The sequence below is a fragment of the Rhipicephalus microplus genome, chromosome 6, assembly GCF_043290135.1.
Source record: "Rhipicephalus microplus isolate Deutch F79 chromosome 6, USDA_Rmic, whole genome shotgun sequence".
Classification (NCBI taxonomy): domain Eukaryota; kingdom Metazoa; phylum Arthropoda; class Arachnida; order Ixodida; family Ixodidae; genus Rhipicephalus; species Rhipicephalus microplus.
Genome location: NC_134705.1, coordinates 65,178,303 through 65,191,842, shown reverse-complemented (window position 1 = coordinate 65,191,842; position 13,540 = coordinate 65,178,303). Strand labels below are relative to the sequence as shown.

Genomic DNA, 13,540 nt, shown 5'->3' with positions numbered 1-13,540 from the left:
CGGCAGGTGGCGGGACCCCGATGTGCGTCGGCCAGGGAGGCAGGACGACTCTGGCGTCGCGCATGGGCTGCTCGGAAGGGACCGGGCTGGCGGCAGGGGATGGTGCCGGCGAACCGGAGACAGAGGCTGAGGCCACGGACGCTGACGAACCGATGGCAGTCTCGTGCATGAAGGTAGCCGGTTCATCGATCGACGCAGGCAAAGAGGCCCCTGACCCGGTGGCCGAAGACGACGAGGGCCGCACAGTACGTGCGGCATGAGAAGGCGCTCGGCCTCTGAGGCGTCGCGAAGCCCGGTACGCTGCAGGCGGCGGGGAACTCGAGTACGACGCAAAAGTGGTAGAGCTGCTGACGCAGCGCACATGCCGGACAGGTGCACGCGCATAAACGGCGTCAGAAGGCCCAGCCTGTTCGACGTGGCATCGCTGGTGAAGGGCCAGGCCACGCGTGGACGTAAAAGTCGCCACAGACGCCACAGCGACGCCGAGGTGTCTCCGACGAAGGCGCCAGCGGGACCACGTCCACGCTGGCGCCACTTTGAACTTAGCCAAATGGCCGAGAAGTGATAGACCCCACCGGGACAACGTCAAACGTGTCTCCCCTTTTCCAAGTCAGTAGGCGTCTATATTACACACAACTTGAAGCCGGCGACAATCCGTCGCGCAGCCGCGCTATCGTAACTCACCGTGTCCGTCCCTCCTTGGTGCTAGCGCAGAACGTATGGTGCATGATGCGAAGTGCTCGCCTGTCGTTGACTTGGTGCACCCACTGAAGGTAGGCTCTCCTAGCACGCCTCTGGAGACCCTGGTTCGTACGCCGTGGTGGGGCAGACAGGCGAAGACAGGCAGCGTGACGCCACGCTGCACCCACGCTGACCCCGACACACGCTGCACCCACGCTGTTCACCCCAATTTCCTTGGTGAATCCGGACACTCTTTCTTTTATTGAGAATAATATTGAACTCACCAGCGCAGGGGTGAGTCGGCTGATCCCGGAGGTAGTGCAAAACCGGGTCAACCCGTGGTGAAGGTGAAGCAAGCTTGAAACACTCCACCACGTTGCAAAAATAAGTTTATTATCTTGGATCCAAATAGGATTTGTATCAGATCTTAAGTTGATAAGAACACACTTTTTATTCATATTACGTACACAAAAGCATCCTAATTGACGGTTAGAAAATGAACTCAAATACATAACTGGGTAAAAGTGTATAAGATAAAAACCGGCAACGAAAGGGCAAAAAAACTGTCAGTACAAATAAATTAAAAGTGGTAAAACTGTAAAGGTGTACAAATCTAAAACATGAAAAATCGCTTCTCAAAAAATGGCTATGTACAATATATTACAATACTCCATTGTGGTGGCGGAAAATGTCCGTGGAAGCTGCGATAGTGTGACTGACGCACAAGGGTTTCATAGTTCGCAGATAATTTTTTGAGCACAATCTGCGGGTGACACGATCCATCGCCGGATCGCCCGACCCCAGGCAGCCGAGGACGATAGCTTCGACGGTGACGTGCTGGAACCGTTAGAGGAGGTGTCACTGTAAGAGGGTATTTCTCTTCCTTGAGCCTCCGGGCTTCCTGAAACGCCTGCAGTCTGTTGTCGAAAGGGCAGCAGACGTCCAGGATCAGGGCTTCCTAGCCTTGTGCCAGGACCAGGTCGGGTCACAGGCCGGGAAGACCGACCTGTTGGTTCTCTCCGATCACGGCGAACCTCGCAATGGCAGCCTTCTCGATGCGTGCGACGATGGCGTTGTGGCGCTCCGTCATTGCCCGGCTCTGCCGCATGCAGTGACAGAGAACGTGCGGCAGCGTCTCATCCTTGTACCCGAAGCGTTTACACGATTTGTTTCCAGCAGGTACCCAAATGCGAGTGCCATTCAGGGGGAGGAGATTTAGCCGGGCTCAGTGGACGAAGCGCATCTCCTTAATACTGGTGTAGTGTCCGGTCCATATGAAGTGAGAGTCAGTGGGGTCCATCGCTAAACATGCCATCGCCTTGCTCTGGTTCTGTTTCGCCTCGAGGGAATGGTCTCGGCTCTGGCTGAGGATGGCCCGAAGGGTTTTCACCAGCTTGTTTCGGTTACATGCAGACACCGTGGCCTCCCCGCAGCTGATGCGGGTGCCCTGGTTTTGTAACTCCCAGGTTACAGTTAGGCGACGCGAGGCTTTGCGGGCCTCTGTCAAGACAGACTAAAGTTAAGTAGTGGTCTGTCTGAAGTCGCCTTCTATGTCGCCCGAGAAGAAGCCTTCGATATCCTCATCGTCAGCGTCACGTCGGAGCCACCTGGAGACCAGCTGGTGGAGCGCCTTCCTTGACCACTCCCGGACCTCCGTGTCCACCGACGTTAGGAGTTTGAAGGCCCCGTCTACCCCGCGGATGTCGCTCAGCTGTGCCGCCAAAGGGATCCCTGCCGTGCCGGTCCGTGCGCTCCCGTACACGTAGTCGTTGGATGCTCTGGCTGGCACGTAGAGGGTCTTCTTGATGAGGGGGTAGAGCGCGTCGTCCAAGCGCTGCCACTCTTCCTTGCTGGCGAGGCCCACCCACATGGCGAAGTTGAGAGCTCGGTATAGAGAAGTTTTAATGGCATCCAGCCTCTGCCATGGAGCGAACATTGAAGAGAGCAGCTTCCTGCCTAGGTGGATTGCCTCGTCGATGGTCGTTTGGTCCGGGAGCACCCAAAAGTCCACAGGTCGCCCCAAGAAACGGTGCCCTTCGTAGTCCGCCAGTGCCGGAACCGGGACGCTCCCAACGGTGAAAGTGGTGGGCCGTTGGCCTAACGGGTAGCGCCCGGATAGGTGGAGGGTGCGGCACTTGGCCGGCTTGAGCCGCAGTCACAGCCGGTACGAGAGGGCTGTCACGACGTTGAGACAGCGCTGCAAGGTGGTAGGGTCCTCGGCGAGCAGTGTCAGATCATCAGTGTAAGCAAGGATGTTGTGCTGCTTATCGCCTCCCTGCACTGCCCTGATTGAATTCACCAACAAATTGAATAACAGGCCGCTCACTGGACATCCCTGCCTCAGGCCAGCTCTGATGGGGATAGGCTCCGTGGTGCCAGCTGCTGCCACGACGCAGGTGGTGTTGGCGCGGTAGAGCTCCTCCACGATCTCCGCGAAGGTCTCCCCCGCGCCGGCACCACGGACTGCATCAACGAGAGGCCAACTGAGCTAAAGGCATTGGCGAAGTCAAGGAAACTTACGCACAGCTCCCCACCTTTTGTCCTGGCGTCATCCAGCCGTCCCTGCAGCACGTAGTTGTGTTCAAACACCCCATCGTATGGCAGGACGCCCTTTTGACACCTTGACAAGGTCCCTTGGTCGCCCAACTACCGCTGCAGCCGGGCGTTGAGAGACCCGTCATACAATTTGGTGATTGTTCTACCAAGGGCAAGGGTCGCCAGTTTGTAGGTGCCTCGCGGTCGCCCTTATTGTAGATCAGGATGGTCCTCGATGATGCCCAGCTCTGGAGTGTGCTGTGGTGTAGGAGGCAGACTTTGAACACCGCCGCCAGGAACTGCCTGTGAGGATCCACCTGCCTCTAGTGGTGGTAAGTCAGACGGTCCTCCCCAGGAGCGGTGCTTTCACACCTCCGGAGCTTGGCTGCAACTTCATCTGGGAGGAAGAGGCACGTATCCGTCTCCTCTGTCGTGGGGGCTCGCGACCTGAAAATGGCCGTATCCTCGGCTACCGAGGCCCAGAGTTTCGTCTAGTGGCCTTGAAGGGTGCCTGGGTTGATGGGGCAGAGCTCCGATGGGCCCTCCACAATAAGATGGACGGCCCGTCGCTTGGTTCCTTATGTATCGTCCCTGTATCGGAGAAACATTGCCGGGCTTTATCTCGTGCCGAGGTGGTGTTTGGCGCGAGCCCCGACAGGGCAGCCGCTGATGGTCAATAATGGCTGCCTCGGCGTGGTCAAGGATAGGCTCGAACTGCGCCCACTGCTCCTACGATACATGGCCCCGGCCAAGGTCACGTAGCTCTGCCGTCACTTCCGCCAGGAACCAGGCACTTTCTCAGGCCCCAGGGTCTCAGCTGCCTCGTCTTGTGTGCCATTGTGGCTGCCGGTGACGTCACCAGGGGGCACTGTCGGGTCGGCAGGTACTCGCCCCACTTCGCTGATGTTGTCCACGATTGGCGTCGCCTGCTGAGCGGGCGCTGGTGACTCGTCGACGCACCCCAGCTGCTGGTCAGCTGGCTCCCCGGTGTCGTCCGCATGTGGGCTGGCGTACTCCTCCGAGGAGCTGACGTCATCTCGTGCAGGTACTGCGTGGTTGGTATGCCTGCCCGGTGGGTCGTCGTCCGCGTAGCCCGCCTGGCGCACAGGGCTGCCCTCCGTGCCGTCGTTGTCTGAAGAGCCCTGTAACACCCGACTCATCGAGACGATGGGCGCCACTCCGTTTGTAAGCTCCCCCAGAGCCCCATCTCTGCCCGGAAGGGAAGAGGTTTGGAGCTCTTGTGAGGGGGCCCCGTAACGGTGCTTGGGGTAGAGGGCGTTAGCCCGCCGTTAGCTCGCCTTCGGCCTGCATAGGGAGAACCGCCAACAAAAGGGGGGTTGTTGGGGTGTAGCCGGTCCATGTGGGGTCTTCTGTGCTGACGGCCACATATCAGCCACACGACTACAGTTTGATCGCACCCAAAAGGCCGAGAAGCGATGGATTCGTATCATCGGGCCAATCCGTGGCGGAGGTCATGTGAAGACAGCTAGCGCACTCCCCGCACGCGGGCGAGCGGCCGCGACTACCGCGTCAGCCGGGGCGGCGTGACGCCACGGCTTCAGGCACTCGCCGCACCCACGCGGTTTAACCCGATTTCCTTGGCGAATCCGTACACTCTTTTTTTATTGAGAATAATGTTGAACTCACCAGCGCAGGGGGAGTGGGCCGATCCTGGAGGTAGTGCAATACCGCGCCAACCCGTGGCGGGGGTGAAGCAAGCTTCAAGCACTCCACGGCATTGCAAAAATGAGTTTAATATCTTAGATCCAAATAGGATCAGTATCAGATATTAAGCTGATAAGAACACATTGGCTTTTATTCATATTTCATAGGGCCGTAAGTGAAAGAGTCTTGGACATGGCTTGGGACATGGCTTTCAGCAGAGAGTTCTCGCGACGAATTTCGAAAAACATGGCACAACACGGCCGAGAAAAAGCACGGCGCGTGACAATGTAATGTATCGCATGCCAAGAAAGCAAATTTATACAAAGGGGCGAACACACACACCCGTAGCAGGACTTTATGCAATAGCATGCACCAACGGACGGGAATAAATTGATGACTTTGCCGTAAGTGGTCTGAATATCACGCTAGACGCAGCGATGACCTCAATCACACAAAGTTTCTTGAAGAGGCGCAAGTAGGGGCGCGAACATATGCGTCGAAGTACGCGGTGGTTCGCCGCATCCCAAGTACCTAGGGCTCCCACGATGACTGCGTCCATGGTGACTTTCTGGTACCGCCGATGGAGAAACTCCGCCACCGGCTCGTAATCAGCCAGCTTGGCAATGCGGGCGTTTTCGGCGGTGTCCGGCGTGTTCTCAAAGGGGCCCGTGACGTCGATGACTATCGCCACTTCGCCACGCACCAAGACGAGATCCGGTGCAGGTCCGTGTCTCTGATGGCCTGGTACTCGAAGGCCACCGATAACTCGCGGGAGGTGGCAGTCCGGACGCGATGCACGATGACCTTTTGGCGACCCTGGTAGAACGTACTGAGAGGCATGCAGTCGCATACCACTTGCGACAGTGTCTCCCTCAGGTAACCGCAAACGCCGCAACGCTGATCCCTGTCTGGCGCGTCCCACATGCGAGCGCCGTTGAATGGGAGCAGGTTAAGGCTGGCCCTGTGCACGAACCGCCAGTCCGCGAAGGTGGTGAAGGAGCCCGTACGCATAAAATGTGAACCTGCGGGGTCTGCCACCGCGCTAGCACCTTCCCTCGGCAGGGGAGGCCGTGCGGGCGCGGTCCCGTTTCGTTACCACCACCACACGTAGCGTCCGCATGACGCGGCACCGGTGCTTTGAGGTAATCGTGGCGTCGCCCCAGGTGAGTCAAACGCCGCCAGGATCAAGGGACCAGGCCACGTTGTAGTGGTTGGACGCTTTGCGGGCATTCGTCCACTCGGACAGCAGCTGGGAGGCCGGGACCCGGAACCTGTCTCCAAGCGATCCCTCGTGGTAGGCCTCCAGCTCCACGCTGTTCACCTCACAGCCCAGACGGGCAGTGGCGATCGCATAGGCGTCGCCAAATGCCATCTGCCGCAGCTCGGTGTCGGGGGACGTTAGAAGCCTGAAGGCAGAGTCGATGTGGCAGAGGTCGCTGAGCCCCGCGCAATCGGGATCCTGACGGCTACTAGGTGCGGGACCATAAATAGAGCTGGTGGCCGCGTTGGTAGGCAGGTAAAGCATACGTTTCACCAGCGGCCGAATGGCGTCGTCCAGTCGGCGCCAGTCAGTCGTCGACATAACTCCACAGCGCATCGGGAAGTTGACCGCCGGGTAGACAATATTCTGGAGGGCATGCAGCCGCTACCACGGCGGTAACATCGATCACATGATCGCCCGTGTTTGGGCGACGGGGTATTCGACGGCGGAACCGGAGCCGGAGGGGATACGAAAGACGATGGGCCGTCCCAGGTATCGCTGCGGCTCGAAGTCGCGCTGTACCGAGATAGGGACGCCCGAGACTGTTAAATCTGTCTGGGGCATCCCCACAGGTGTCGATCTATGAATGTGGAAGGACACACATTTTGACGGGTTCAAGGACAGGCCCAAGGACGCGGCGAGGGTCTCGATGTGATCGATGCGCTGCTGTAGTCGGCGCGAAGTCGAGGCCAGGGGAGTCAGGTCTTCCACGTACGCGAGAATCCTGTGGTCGGAATCACCACCCTGCACTGCGCGGATGACCGGGTCGACCACTAAATTAAGCAGCAATCCACTGAGTGGGCAACCCTGACATAGCCCGGCCAGGATCTGGATCGGTTCTGTGGTACCCTCGGCCACTAGGATACAGGTACTGTTTCCTAAGTACAGGTCGCCGATTAGCTCCGTGAACACGGAGCCGGCGCCAGCACCACGCAGGGCGTCGATCGCAGGGCCTTGTGCGGGATCGAGCCAAATGCGTTGTTGAAGTCTAACAGCACCACACACAGGTTTAGGCGTCCCAATCGGGTGATGTCGAGGCTGCGCTGAAGGATGTAGTTAAGTTCGAACACGCCGTCGTGTGGCAGGAAGCCCTTCTGGCACTTCGACAAGACAGGGTGTTCGATGATCCAGGCCTTGAGCCGGCTGCAAGGCACTTGGCATAAAGCTTTGATGCAGTGCAGCCGGAGGCTATGGGCCGCCAGTTGGACGGGACTTGCGGATCTCGCGGATCTCCTTTCTTAAAGATGAGGATGGTCCACGTCGTCCTCCAGGGGTCCCGCATTCAGCGGTGGCGTAGGCAGGCTTTGAACAGCACTGCCAGGAACCATGCCTCCAGGTCGACCGTTCGCCATTTGTGGTAGATTAGATGGTCCGCGCTGAGAGCCGTGTTCTCTGACTTGTGCAAGCGCCCAAACACCTCGTCCGTCGAGAAGTTGAATTTGTCGACACCCAGTGGAGCCGAATGGCGTCCGAGTAGATTCAGCTTGGCGGGCCGACCACGTGCGCTCCCAGTGGTCTTGCAAGTTTTGTAGCGGAAGGGCACACGTCTGAGGCGGGCCCTCCAGGATCAGCCTTACAGCACGGCAATGGTTGAGGTGGTACAGCGGCTGAATGTCGACCGCATTTTAAGGGTCAGGCTGGCAGCGTTGGCGACCAGGGCGCAAGACGCACCGCCGCGACAGCCAAGGTGACGGCCTGCCTCCAAGCTTCCTTGCAGCGAGCCCACAACACGTCGGAGGGCGGGTCCCACAACAGGGAGCAGAGCAGACGTGCCTGGTCTTCGAGGAGGCCCGTGTGGTCCGGTGGCATCTGGAGTGTCACTGCGTCAGAGTAAGGCTGCTCTGGAACGTCATCCTGCTTGTCTGGAACCACTGCGGCCCCGTCCTTGGATGTGGGCGGCGATGAGGAGGCGGCTGGAGACACCGGGACCCCGGGTAGAACAACCAGGGACGACCCGGCATCGGGTGGCGGCGAAGACACCGCGACGTCGTCGGAGAGCGTGGCGTCGTCGTCGGTCGAAAGAACAGCAGCATCGCCAATGGGCGAAGCCGCCGGCGAGCCGCGCGAGGCAGGAGCCTCGCCATGCGACGACGACGAAGGTTTATAGTCGTAGTGGACCAGGTCATGCCTGTTGGACGACGGGGGTTGCTGCGGCGACGCAGGATCCAGCGACTGTGGTGACGCGGCGACGGGTGACACCACGGGAACGCCGGCAGGCAGCGGGACCCCGCGTGCGACGGCAAAGGGGACAAGACTACTCTGGTGTCGCGCATGGCCGTCTCGAGAGGCATCGGGCTGGCGGCAGGGGATGGTACCAGCAAAGCAGGGACAGCGGTTGAACCCATGGACGTTGACGAACCACTGGTAGACTCGTACATGAAGGCAGCCGGTTCGTTGATTGACACGGGCGAATAGGCCCCCGACCCGGTGGCCGAAAATGACGAGGGCCGCACAAAACGTGCGGCAGCAGAAGGCGTTCGGTGTCTGAGTCGTCGCAAAGCCCGGGACGCTGCGGGTGGCGGAGAATCCAAGGACGACGGAGAAGTGGACGAAGGGCTGACTTGGCGCGCATGCCGAGTCGGCGCACGAGCACGAGCAGCGCCACAAGGCCCATCCTGGTCGACATGGCTTCGCAGATGATTCGCGAGGCCAAGCGCTGTTTTAAAGGTCGCGTCATAATCGCCACAGCGACGCTGAGGTGCCTGCGACAAAGGCGCCAGCGTGGCCGAGGCCAGACAGCGGTGCTAAGAGTGCCGGGACGTCAGCGGCGAGTTGCACACCGAGCACACGTAGATTCGATCGTTAACACGGACGTTGTTCTCAACTGCACGTGGGACGTCCAATTGGCCCCGCTGTACTTGACGCTGTAGTCACTGACCGGACACTGCAACTCTGCCAGGGCCGCGAGGTAGACACAAAGAACGTCGCCGTCTAGGATCAGCAGGCGTGGTTTCACCGAGACGGCAGGGCGTGAAGACGCCTTTGCTTGAGAACCAGCCGGTTCAGACGAGGGCGGCGAAGAAGGGCCCACCGCCGGTGAATCCGGAGTACCGGGCCAAGGTCTCTGAGGAAGGGATGGTGCCAGGAAGCCAGAAGGGGCAGGAGCGTGGTGCCGCTTGGGACGACGACCTCTCGCGGAACTCGGGCGGGTGGGATTCAATGCAGCGGGATCGGCGGGGAGCAGGACCAGGCAGCAGCAAGACCTGGCAGCAGGACAAGGTGGGCCGGGTGGCAGGCGACGACGGCGACGTAGTCACGACCATGACCGCGGCCCGATGACGTCGTCAGCAGGCAGTGAAGACCGGGCCAGGCGTGCAGGAGGGGGCAGGCAGAGAGCCATGCTCGAAAATGAGCTCTAGACTCTCACCACCCGCCGCACACCATCCGGAGGTCGCTGCGGCCAGCCAGCACGTCGAGGGCCTCCAAGATCCGCAGGTCCACTCATCCGGGCGTCCAAGAACGAGTGCGCAGTGGTGATAAGGAGCAGGTGCCCTCCCGAAAGGCAGGCGCAGCCAGGAACGTCGCCTTCCATGTGTGGCCGGGTCCCCGGGAGGGAACGCTTCTCCACCGAGGGCCAGGAGATCAAAGTGCTCAGCAATTACGCTGATAATAACAGATGGCTTTTTATTATTATTTCATGGGGCCGTAAGTAAATAGGTCCGACAGATGACATGACTTTTGTTTGTTGTTACTTGCTAGCAATGTCTCTTCGGGCAACATGATGCAACACGGGCAAGGAAAAGGCGGTGCGTGAAAAACGCATGCAGGAGGCTGGTGATATCACAAATGTGGGGGTCGCGCATACCCACTTAAAGCTTTGCAGGTTGTGCAGTAGCAAGTACCGGCGGACACGCACACAGAGTTAATGGCTCTGGTGTACGTGTTCGTGATATATCGCGCGAGACGTGCCGATCACTTCACTGACGCTGAGTTGTTTAAATAGGCGCAGGTAGGGGCGCAAACAGATGTGGCGAAGCACGCGATCATTCGCCGAGTCCCAAACGCTGAGGGCACCCACCATGACGGCGTCGACGGTGACCCGTAGATACTGGCGACAGAAAAACACTGCCACCGGCTCGTAATGAGCCAGTTTTGCGTTGTGGGTGTTCTCGATGGCGTCCAGCGTGTTCTCGAAGGGGCACGTGACGTCGATGACTATTGCGTCTTTGCCACGCACCAAGGCGAGATCGGGACGCAGGCCTGTGTCTCCGACGACCTGGTTCTCGAAGGCCACCGTGATCTCGTGGGAGGCGGCATTCCGGACGCGATCCAAGATGGCATTGTGGCGGTCCTGGTAGAGAGCTCTGTGAGGCATGCAGTGGCATACCACATGCGGCAGTGTCTTCCTCAGGTAACCGCAGACGCGGCACCGCCGCTCCCTGCCCAGCGCGCCCCACATGCGAGCACCGTTGATTGAGAGCAGGTTGAGGCGGGCCCTGTGTATGAACCGCCAGTCCGCGAAGGTGGTGAGGGCGCCCGTGCACATAAAATGCGAACTGGCGCAGTCAGCCACCACGCAGGCAAGCCTTGGTTGGGAAGGTCGTGTAGGGCGCGGTTCCGTTCCGTGGCTAGCACCCCACCTAGTATCCGCATGACGCGGCACTGGTGCTGCAGTACACTTTGATCTTAGACAAACGGCCGAGAAGCTCAGCTTGTCGCTCCGCTCCGCCACCAAAGGGATCCCTGCAGCGCCGGCCCGTGCGCTTCCGTACACGTAGTCGTAGGATGCTACACAAAGGGAATTTTCATTGGCGAGTAACTCTTCGCATGGGTACATCAATCAGGGTTGCCTGAACACATCGTAACTCATTCTAACTCAGTGCCCATTCAGAGGAGCAGGGAAGCGGGGAACGTAGACTGTGCCAGGAAAGGTGCTCGCGACATCACTATACATTGTTATCATTACACATGATTAGACAATTAAAAAGCAGAATAGCTTTGAGGAGCGGAGATCCACTGATATTATACTGCGCCAGAAGAGGCACCCGCGACATCATTATACAAAGTTATCACCATACATACACATAAAACCTTGGTTAGATTGAATTTGAGTACATTCGACGCATGTGCATGCGTCCTCATGGAGACATGGGGTCTGGATGTGCGCCCGTGTGACATTTGTGGGAGCAGGGGAGGGGGTGGTTAGCGCACAACTGTGTTCCGGGCTCCGTGAGCCCCGAAACAGACGGTAGAGGTGACAGAAAGAGAGGATTTGGGGTGTGGTGACGGTTCCCGATCACTCTGGGGCGAGAATATTACTGAGTCCTTCCATCCAGGCTGAGGGAGGTGGAAGTGCGTGTGTTAAAAGGGGGTGGCCGAAATTTGCAGCCGTGTGCCACCGGCGCAGAAACTTCTCCTCGCCACTGGACTCAAGTTGTTCCGAGAGGTGCCGCCAGACCATCTCTCGAACACGGGACACCGTTGGGTAATCAGCTCTCGTAGTTTTTCGCCTTGCCTCTGCTAGGCAGCGGCGTTTCCAAATGGCGAGCAAGGTACACATAACAACTAACTTTGCGAACGCGCCCCTGTTCCTGTTCAGCGCCGGGGGAGAACGGATTTTGAAGTTCCTTGCAACGAGTCGCGATACGGGCTTGGCTGAAGGGCACTCAGTCAGGGCGTGCGCCTGTGTTTCGTTGGCTCGGCAGTTCAGGCAGCGGGGCGACGGTACTATAACAAGCCTGTAAGGCCGCTGACGAGTTGGTAAAACCCCAAGTTTTTGCGCCAAACTAAATCCTGGGCCACCATGGGCATTTCCCGCCCATTTTTGGACGCCTTCTTTTTCCTCTTGCGGGACCTCAGCATCTCGTCGTCACTTATCTGATGTCTCGCGACCTCTTCCGCGATGCGGGCTGGTGGGACTTCGTCGTTGTCGCAGTCAGGGGCTTCCCTTTGGAGCATTCACATCGTCCTGGCGACTGACTTGTAGAACGGCAAGGGCGCCTCCGCGAGGGGGCAAAGTGGTCGGTCAGCGTCAAGTAAGGCTGCGCTTGTACTGCATCAGTAGCGCATGAGGCATCTCCCCACGTTGTCGGTAGAGCGAAAGAGGGCTCTAGCCGTTTTAGAGCGAGAACGTTGCTAACTGTTAGAGCGTGTGTGAGGCCCAGGCCCCCCTCACTCACAGGAAGCTGCAGGAGAGTGCGGCGCACGGGTGCTGGCTTTTCCTCCCATAAAAAGTACCGGAGCATTTTTGTCAACTGTGTGGCCGTTTTGGTGGGCATAACTGCTGTCCTGCTAGCGTAGTAGGCGAAGGCGCAGATGGTGGTCTTCGCAGCCACAGCCTTCTCACGAAGTGTGAGGTCCATGTAGCTGAGACTAGCAATCGCGGCCCGTGCTCGCTCTAGCGCCCGGTGCCTTGTTGTCTCTTTGAGGCCGGCACAGCAGAAGTATATGCCCAGCACCTTTACCACTTCGACAACTTGGAGATCGCCGAGGGCTCCGCGAGTGAGCTTGCCAAGCAGCAGTGCCTTACATTTTTCGTTGTTCAGTTCCGCGCCCGAGAGCTCCACATAGGATACAAACACCGTCCAGAACTTTTAGAGACTTGCAGGGTCCCTGACGTACAAAGAAACGTCATCCGCATAGGCCATTACCTTGATCTGTTCCTCACCAGTCAGTGGGAAGCCTCTGATATGCTCGTTGTGCGCCAGGTTCTTTATGAGTGGTTCGAGCGAGAGAATGAAGAGGGTTGGCCCAAGCGGGCACCCCTGCCGGATCCCTCTCTCGTAGACAAATGTGCCAGTTGGGGTGCCGATCACAATGACGCCGTCAAGTCACTGCATAGAGCGAAAATGATGTCGACGAAGCTTTCTGGAAGCACAAAGTGGCGTAAAATTTCGAGCAAGTATTGGTGCCTGACTCAGTCGAAGGCCATTGCCTGGTCTAGAGAAACAGTCACCTGACAGGGACTTCGCTGTCATATACTAGATTACATTCTTTGTTACGGTCAAGTTCGTGAACATGGAACGGTCTGGAACCACGCAAGCCTGCTGGGGAAGATGATGGTTCGCAGAAGGAGGTTCAGGCGTGTGTTTAGCAACGAAGCTACAATCTTGTAGTCGACGTTTAACAATGAGATGGGCCGCCATGCCGACGACTCCTCCTGAGGAGCTCCTTTTTTCAGGAGTGCAATTTTTTCTTCTCCAAATGACCTTGGCTTTGCTTGGTACGTGACCACCATGTTGATCATTTCCATAAGAGGGCCCTCGAGAACATCAAAAAAAGTAGCGTAGAAGTAGGCGGTTTGGCCATTCATGCCAGGGGCGGAGTTGGGCTGCATCCTTTTGATGGTGGTAAGTACTTCTTTGGTGGATACTTCGCTGTCAAGCAGTGCAGCTTCCTCCTCGCTCAAATGAATGAGGCTCCGACAGAGCTCTTCCTTGAACCGCATGTCACCCGTTC

The 13,540-nt window shown here is 58.2% G+C and overlaps 2 non-coding genes across 2 annotated transcripts; both read right to left on the bottom strand.

Annotated features, from left to right (window-relative positions):
- Positions 1–974: 974 nt before the first annotated feature.
- LOC119168830 (U2 spliceosomal RNA) lies at positions 975–1,158 on the bottom strand. Its single transcript, XR_005109506.1, has one exon. It is a non-coding gene; the product is annotated as a U2 spliceosomal RNA (small nuclear RNA).
- A 3,713-nt stretch (positions 1,159–4,871) lies between these two features.
- Positions 4,872–5,066, bottom strand: LOC119168826 (U2 spliceosomal RNA). The gene has a single exon (XR_005109503.1). It is a non-coding gene; the product is annotated as a U2 spliceosomal RNA (small nuclear RNA).
- Between the last annotated feature and the right edge of the window lie 8,474 nt (positions 5,067–13,540).